Source organism: Macaca fascicularis, chromosome 1 (genome assembly GCF_037993035.2).
Source record: "Macaca fascicularis isolate 582-1 chromosome 1, T2T-MFA8v1.1".
NCBI classification, from domain to species: Eukaryota; Metazoa; Chordata; class Mammalia; order Primates; family Cercopithecidae; genus Macaca; species Macaca fascicularis.
In genome coordinates this window covers 165,548,365-165,557,849 of record NC_088375.1, presented here as the reverse complement: position 1 = coordinate 165,557,849, position 9,485 = coordinate 165,548,365, and positions in this window count along the sequence as shown.

Sequence of the window (9,485 nt, the reverse complement as noted above, 5' to 3'; positions counted from 1 at the left end):
TTGAACTTGCACATTGTCTTGGTATATATGTGCTAACTATTGACATTAATATACTCTTGGTTCCTGACTACACGTAAGATCCCTAAAGTGAAAGACACTGGATATAAAGTTGAAAGGAAATGGATATGATGAAATTTCGCAGTAATTCAGAATATTCCTATGTGACAAGGAAACTGAAAATTCTACCAATGTTTTCAGAAATTTCTGTTCAATCCAGAATGTGGGTAAAGAATAATGTAAAGCTCTGGTTTTAACACAAAGAAATAAATAAGACTTTATAGATTGTACCAAGTGTTGGTAAGTGGAACTCTTAATTAGAATAGAGCTAGGACAGAGTAGAATTTGTGCAAAATATAGAAGGGAAAATTGGGAAAATCTTTTATATGACTACATATGCTATACAAGATATAGTATTTTAAGAAATTTGAGAAGGGGAATGACATTAATTGCATATTCTTAAAACAGCATGGCAGTAATTAGAGGAGAAAAAACAGGAGTCAAAAAGCCAATTTGGTGGTTTTACAGAAATGTAGATATGAAATAATGCATGCCTAAACTAATATACTTACATGGTCAAAAGAAGGGGCCACATTTGAGGGATAAGGAAGTGGTGAAATTAACAGTAAATATGAGACTTAAGTCTTAGAAATTTGGGTAGACAGTGGCTCAATTTACCAGGATAGAGGACGCACAAATCTGTTGAGAAAATGTTGAGATTGGGAAATTTTGCTATGAAGTGGTTATGGGATATTTAAGATGACTAGCAGTCAATGGAAAAATCACACATGGAGCTCAATCAGGATGTCTAAGGAGAGATACTTACAGTATCCAGGTTATGGAGATATCAGTCAACTGGAAAGACTACTACAAGTAGAAAGAGACCTATAGATTGAATCTTGGAAATGCCACATGTAATTTAATAACAACTCTGCTATTGGCATTTTAAAGCACTAAATATAGTATTAAAATATATAGATATGTATCTTAATATATTTAATTATGTTTAAATATATTTAATGTATTTTAAAATATACATATATACACATATATTCATATATAAAATACTTTGGAGCACAGAAAAAGAAATATTCTGTTCTGAACTCTTTTCTAGTAAAGTAGAAAACTTTTCCTTAATCTTGGAGGATGTCTTCTGAAAGAGGAAGTAGATTTAGCCTATATAGTTTCAAAGGCATAATCAAGAGCAATTAAATAAGAAAGGACTTTCTAATAAACTGAACTGTGCCAAATAAGATAATTTGGTCAGGCAGAAGCAAATTTCCAGACACTAAAGCTATGTCTGACATACACGAGGCACACAATAAACATTTGTTAAGTGAATAAGACTGGTCATTTTTCTGAGAGTTGTAAATGACAAAATATTTAATGAGAAGCTCTTTAAAATGCCCCCTAACATTGATTTCTGTCCAGTCTTATGACTCTATGATTTTACACTGAGTAATTCTCTGGTCCATTTTTTGAGACCATTAAACATAAGAGCTCATGTGAAGATAAGATTTCCCTGAGATAGCTGCATAAAACTAACTTATCACCTTTCTCAGAGAGAAGGGTGTACCCGAATGTGTTTGAGCCTACTCAGTCAAACATAACCTAAAAACCCAATAAGACATTTGCACAGAACTAATACTTGACCAATATCTTTATTTTGAACATCGTTAGTTTCCTTAAAATTTTAAGATTTTGTTCTGTTTTCATTTCAGTTTCTGCTTTACCATTGTGCTATCATGTATAATTACAGAACTGAAAGTGGCCAGAAAGATCATTGATTAATCCATCTCCCTGGATTCAGGCAGAATAACAATTAGATAATTTTGGACTAATGAAGTCATAAAAATTGTCATCATAACAATTTCAAGGCATGTTATTTTCATAATTCATAAGTTTTATATTTAGAAGTGTGAAGTACACAGGAACATGTGTTTGATTTATTCTAAGACCTTTCTCCTAACCTATCTAGCTTTATTATTTTTTAAAAGGTTTAAAAGTTTTTAAAAGGTTTAAAAGGTTTATTATTATCTAAAAGCTTGCTTTTAGATAGAACTTGAAGCATATGTGCACAATATTTCCTAATATTAACCTGTATGTATCATTTTAAAATTGTTTTCATTTTTCTTACTTTTGTATTACTGGTTATTCAACTTTTTTCATGATATTATTCTATATGAACAGTGCATTCACATTTTAAATTTTAAACTTTTTTCGTTAGGTCTTCAATGGCTTTGCAATGCTTCTGAATTAGGATGATGTTTATTATTCTCAAAGACATGTTTTCATATATTCAACCTCTCTGAGTTTACTAAATCTTGGTATTAATATATAAGCATGTTATTTTTATTTTTTTATTTTTTTGACATGGAGTCTTGCTCTGTCACCCAGGCTGGAGTGCAGTGGTGCAATCTCAGCTCACTGCAACCTCCATCTCCCAGGTTCAAGTGATTCTCCTGTCTCAGCCCCGAGTAACTGGGACTAAAGATGTGTGCCACCATGCCCAGGTAATTTTGTGTACTTTTGGTAGAGATGGGGTTTCACCATGTTAACCAGGCTGTTCTTGATCTCTTGACCTTAGGAGATCCACCCGCCTTGGCCTCCCAAAGTGCTGGGATTACAGGCGTGAGCCTCCATGCCAGGGCAAACATGTTATTTTTATTGCGGTACAGAACCCTCTTTGCTTTTAAAACATGGTGCAACTTTATGCTTCTGGATGCAATTAGGACTATATATGTATTTTTTAAAGTCAACTAGAATAAAATTGAATTTTAACACCAAATACGTGCTATTGTCATTTTAGGGCACAGTCTAAAGTAGAAATTGTAGTGAGAAAAAAGCTAGCTTTCCCAAGCAGATAAGTCAATAAAGAAGCACTAGCTTCTTCCATAATATTGATATTATAGCCAACATATGTAAATTATTTTTTTCTTTGAGTTCTATGTGAAACCTTATAGTTCAATATCTTACTGAATGCACTGGTGGGAAAATATAAATAGTATGTAACTCATCTGACTCTTTACAGCACGAAGTATATAGGAACTTCATCCGTATCATTTAGATTGATGGTAGAGATGCGTGGCTTGTTCTGTCCATATGGGTCTAAATATTGACTGAGAAGTTATTACCAAGTATTTATTTTGTGCTTGGGACAACGCACAAAGTCTGATGCCATCAATTAAGGTTATAAAGGTAATCTGGCCAAATAAAGAAACTAAAGAGATAATCAGTCCAAGTTCAACTCAGCAGATATTTAACACTTGTGTATCAAGCATTTGCTAGTATGTGCAGGAAGAAAATTACTAAGTTAGTGCATCACAAAGTGTTAGCTGTGGTTTAGATAATAGTTTTAGGTAGTAGATTGAGATGGTATTAAATGGCAGAGCATCATACGATGGGCAAGCTCTTTTCACTTCTCTTCGAAACCTCCTAAGTATTATCAAGGAGAACACTTCAGCTTGATTCTCCTATACCTTAAGCTCCTCTCTAATGCAAGTATGTTTACAAAAGGGAGAGGCATCATTCTAAATATTTGAGGTACACAACAATATCATTAGAATTTTATATTATGATTTCTATTTTTGTCATTTTATTTTAAGATTTCTCTTTAATTAGAGCTAAGATATCATTTTTCTTTAGAATAAATGTATTTAAACCAATAAGCAAATAGTTTAAGTTGAAAGAATATTAATAATACAAGTGACACTCCAATATGGCAAACCTGTGGATTGTTACACAATGCATAAAGTTGGTAACCACTGGACGGTTGCATTCTTTGCTCTTGAGAACCACCATTTGGGTTATTTTGCATGGGGCAAACTTCTGTTCCTGAGTAGTGTTTTGTGCTCTGTTTTATACTACTGGTAATATGAAGACAAAGATCATCAGCATCCTTGAAGCCTGTGCTATTTTAAAAATGAGATATAAGTGATAGGGATAAGATTTATATAATAAGACAAAACTTTTTAAAAAGAAATAATTGAGAGCCACGTCTGCCTCAAATGTGTTTTTCCTTAAACATCATTTTGGTGGGGTGCTGGGAGAAAATATAGATAAGAAAGAATGAAAGAGAGGAAGGGAGAGGGGAAGGGAAGGAGGGAGGAAAGCGGGATGGGAAGGAAGAATGAAAAAAGAATGAGCAAATTCTATTATCTAGAAAGGATGGCTTTGCTTTTATTATCCCTGAATGTAGAGCTGTGAATTTAACCTAGATTTTAGCCCAAAAATATTTAACATGAATATATTCTTTTCTTAGATTGTAAGATAACTGCAGTAACTGTTGGTCAAAAGTTGTTTCTTCCTTAGTATCCATTTTAACTACAGATTTTTCTTTTGGTTAAAAGAAAAGAATTATCTCTGAAGTAAGTACTGTCTATATGATATGGCAAGCATATATACATGGCAATCTCAAAATGCTTTAGTCAGTTTTTTTTTACTTGTCTATGGGATTATTTTTGTTTTCAGCTCCAAAATGCCAAAAGAAAAGAAACATAATGCATTCTTTAAAAATCTAGATAATTTTGCTTTTGATTTGAGATCTGGGCACTCATCTTATTCTTGTACTGCAATTAGAATCAAGCAAATCATTAAGCATTTCTAAGAGGAAATCCTATGTGAATTTAAATAATTTATATTTTTACTTCACTTTTTCTGTTGTTAATTCACTACATCACACATAAAAAAGCAGATCTAGGTCTAAGGTTTACCTAACAAATTTCTTAATACACCTTTTTTATTGAGATAAAAATGTAACATTTATTTTTTCTCCCCAGGTAGTTGCTTTCTAAATCCTCTATGATTATAGAAGTAAAACGGAAGGAAGTAGATATAGGAAAAGGAAGAGAGAGAGAAAGGAAAGGAGGGGAAGGACCTTTTACTTTGATTCTTAAAGCCGCAAATAGGTAATGTTTTAAAGGCAAGGCTTCAATGCTGGGAGAAAAATAGTCAGAGTGGAGAAAATCTTGTACAAACACAGAAAAACTAAGGAGGATATATTTGCTTTTCTGCCATGTTCTGGGAAACTTTAAGAAATGAATCTATGTTTTTTTATTATACAACATTGAACATCATTTCTCTCTAGTGCATTTGATGTTTAAAAGTTTATTTTCCTCTTAATATTTTAGTAGAGTTTTATAAAAACTATTCTTACCAACACTGAATGATGCTGTTCCTAAGAGAGCTAGCATTGCATAAACACTGATCCTTCATTGAGGACAGGTACCAGTATTTTTCGTCTTTATATCTTAATGCTTAGTAAAGTGGCTGAAATGTAGTAGACACATCATAAAGTATTTGACCAAAAATATATATAGATGATTAAATATTGTGTAAAATGAGAAAGGTCAAATTTAAAACAAAACAAAATAAAACAATACCCCAGCCTGAGTATCTAATTTAGTTGAAAATCACAAATGTTTACTGCATGACTGCTATAGTTAACACACTGAATTCAATGCTGTAAATTATAGGAAATTAATAAGCGTCTGATCTTCAAAGAACAGTTTTAATATCAGTCACATATTCTGTCATGGTGTTTTTAAGTAATCAGCATCAAGCTTTGTTTAATTGACATAATTGTGACATTATATATTGATATTAAGAATTCCATGATTATTCTTACTAATTAGTTTTCTGGCCTTTTGTCCATTTTGCAGAAGCTCAGAGGAAAGAGTCTTCATGTGTAACATTTTGTGCCAGGAAGATATAGCAGTCATTCACTGAAACTAGAGAAGCCTTTATAATTTTAAGTTTTATATGAAGCTTGAAGGAATTTCATTTTAGTTTGAAAATGATCAATTTTTTAGTCCCTGGCCATTGAAGGACCAGGTGTTGAGATGGTCAATCAGGACAATGAGCCAAACTTAAAGTAACAATCAAGCCTTTATTCACTGACTGTGGCATAGCAATCAAGAGGCAAACATTGGCACTGGCTCACCAGCATTTCTTTTTTTCTCTGTGGAACAGCAGCAGGTAAGGGTCAGATGGATCAATGCGAACAAAGAGGTGGTAAGGGGATGGTGGTTGGGGAGAGTTGTCTTACTGCCCAAGAGATCTGAATAAAAGGATCCTGCCTTTTTTATGGACCAGTGGTCCAGGGATGGAGAGGAGGAGTGGAAAAGCACTGAGTTAAAGTGGAGAAAAATACCTCAGCCAAGGCCCCCAGAGCAGAGATTTTGAATGAAGCCACTTAGGCTAGAATGCAGATATGTACATGAGCATGGCTGACCTGGGAAAGTGGGAGTGGCTTGAGTCCTTGACTGAAACTCCTTTCAGAAAATTTCAGTGCATCAAGACTTGTGTAGGATGGGCAATTTCCTTCCATGAGTCCTACCAGGCAAGACTTTATGGTTACCTATAATTGAGCTGGAAATATCACATGTAGTGATATTAGCGTGGAACCACAATGAACTGATTGACCATCATCCCTCAGCTCTTCAGCACTGGAGATTATATTAATGCATCTACATCAACCCTCTTCTGTTAGTGTCATCCTGACTAGAGTTCTCCAGCATTTGACTCAAGAATATTATTTCTTTGTAAGCACTCACTATCTTTCAGATACTTGGTCTAATGGTCAATTACCCTCTTTTTCTGTTAATCTTAATTTCTACTTCATATTGGCCATTTGTCACAAATAACAGAATAAAATACTGTCCCTGAGTTCCTTCAGTACTATCCAAAAACAAAATTAACCTAATTTGCCATCTCTTGCCATCCTTCTTTTTAGGGACAAAAATTCTTTTCCATCATATTTACATTTTTAAAATATTATTCTCTTAAATTATTAAATGAGTCTTTTCATGGTTGAATGTGATTTTTTTTTCCAGTCCAGACACCTGAATTCTGTTACCTCAATTGCTGATATACACCCTTGCTTTGACACACCCATCTCTTGGCATTTCAGTAGCAAGCCCTGCATTATCCTCACATTTCGCTTTCTCTACTCTGTTCCTACTTCTGGGCTACAATGTTAGATGTAGCCATCAAGCTTGGCTTACTAGACGCTTGTGCTCTCCAACCACAACTTGGCTGAGGACACTTGCTTGGCAATGCTCTTGTTCATCCGTCATTGGATTTCTGGCTTCCTCCCTTCAGTGGCAGATCTAGGCTTTGGCCTTCCATTCCTTTTCTTTCACCCACCTCTCCTTACAGATGACAACTTTTTCTATTCCTTCAGTGAGGTGTGAATTCTCCATCCTCCCGCTTAGTACCTCCGTGTTTATCTTTACTATTCCCTGTAGAAGAAAAGATGATACTCTCTTTTTCTCTAAAAGTAGCACAGCAGCATCTGTAATATTGTGGTATAGCATAATAGTTAAGAGCACAGGCTATTTTGGGGAAAATATGAATTCACATGCTGTATTTATAGCTAAATTAAAATATAATATGATGCAATCTCAGAATTTTGATTTTCACTCAATGCCAAGATAATGCAGAAAAATGCAAAAAAGAAGACAGACAAATATATGAAACACTTGTTTTCAAGACACTAGAATTAGGTACAAAAGATGATAAACTGTAAAAGACAGGAAACAAATGAGGTAAGCCTTATAATTACCCAAACTTAGCAGCTTGAGAGAGTTTCTAGGCTGTAGCTCACCGAGAGAAGACTCAGGCAGAAACCAACCAACTTCCTTAGTTGAGAAGATGAGAAGCAAGATCAGGAAAACCAAAGTGACATGACAGAATACCAGAGAGCTACATGAAGAAAAAAAAAGAAAGAAAGAAAAAACCTTGAGATTTGCAGAGGATACCACTCAACTATTCACTTGTGGAGTAATCTGTGTGCATGTGAAGAAACAACTTGAGGCTAGGGAAAAAAGGGATTACTGTCTTTGTACTCATGCAGGGTTGGGAGCAGTGCCTCTTCCCACCATCCTAAATGGAGAAACTAATTTACAGGGTATTAGGTGGAGTAATCAAGAAGGTCTTTTCTCAGGAGTGAAAAATAATTAGCCCTAGTGGGAGCACTGCTGAAAACCCACCTAGCAAAGTGTAATATCCATACCTGAAAGAATCAAACTGTTTTCAAGTATTAAACAACTTAAAACTAAATTACTAAATTAAACACAACAAAGCTTAAATTGGGAATACAAAAATATTCACCATTCAACAAGGTAAAATTCAAAATGTATAGCATCCAATCAAATATTTTCAGGTATACCGAAAAAGCAGAAAAACATGACTCACAATGAGAATAATTAGTAAGTTGAGGTGGATCCAGAATGGAAATAGATGGTAGAATTAGTAGACAAAGATGTTTAATTAGTTACTATAACCATATCCTATATGTTCAAAAAGTTAAGAAAAGACACATAAGATGTAAGAAAGATCAGAATCTGAATTATGAGGATTAAAACTATAATGACTGTGATTAAAAATGTACTAGATGATAACCTAGAGAAGATTAAAGACATATTAGATATAGCAGAAGAAAAAAATGTGAATTTGAAGACATAATTAGAAAGTATCCAAACTGAAGCAAAAAAAGGAGACAAAATAAATAAAACAACATCAGTAAGCTGTGAAATAACTTTAAGAAACATAATATATGGATTATCAGAGTCCCCAAGGTAGAGGGAGGAGAAGTAAATCTGTGAATACAAGAAACTGTATGAACCCCAAACATAAAAACTGTGAGGAAAACTAAAACAAGGCACATCATGATTAAAATACTCAATGTTTGTGATGAAGTAAAAAATTTTAACGCCACCCAGAAGGTAAACAAGATGAATTTCATGCAGAAGCACAAATTTAAGGATAACAGCAGATTTCTTTTTGACAACAATACAAACGAGAAGAAAATATAGCTAAGTCTTTAAAGTATGGAAAGAAAAAATAATCTGTCAACCTAGAATTCTATACCCAGCACAAATATATTTCAAAAGTGAAGGCTAAATAACATAAACTCACTGTCAGACATACATACAAAAGCTTAAATAATGTATTACCAGTTCATTCACACTACAAAAATAAATAAATAAAACGTCTTCCAGGCAGAACAAAATAAAATGGAGATGGAAATATGACTCTACACAAAATGGAGATGGAAATATGGCTCTACACAAACACCTCATGTTCTCACTCATAAGAGGTCTAGAAATGATAATCATGTGGGTAAATATAATATTATTTATTATTACTCCTCTTTAAAAGATATTAAGAGCTTCTTTTACACAGCAAAAGAAACTATCATCAGAGTGAACAGGCAACCTACAGAATGGGAGAAAATTTTTGCAATCTGTGCATCTGACAAAAGGCTGATATCCAGAATCTACAAAGAACTTAAACAAATTTACAAGAAAAAAACAACCAACCCCATCAAAAAGTGGGTGAAGGATATGAACAGACACTTCTCAAAAGAAGACATTTATACAGCCACCAAACATATGAAAAAGGCTCATCATCATCACTGGTCATTAGAGAAATGCAAATCAAAACCACAGTGAGATACCATCTCACGCCAATTAGAATGGTGATTA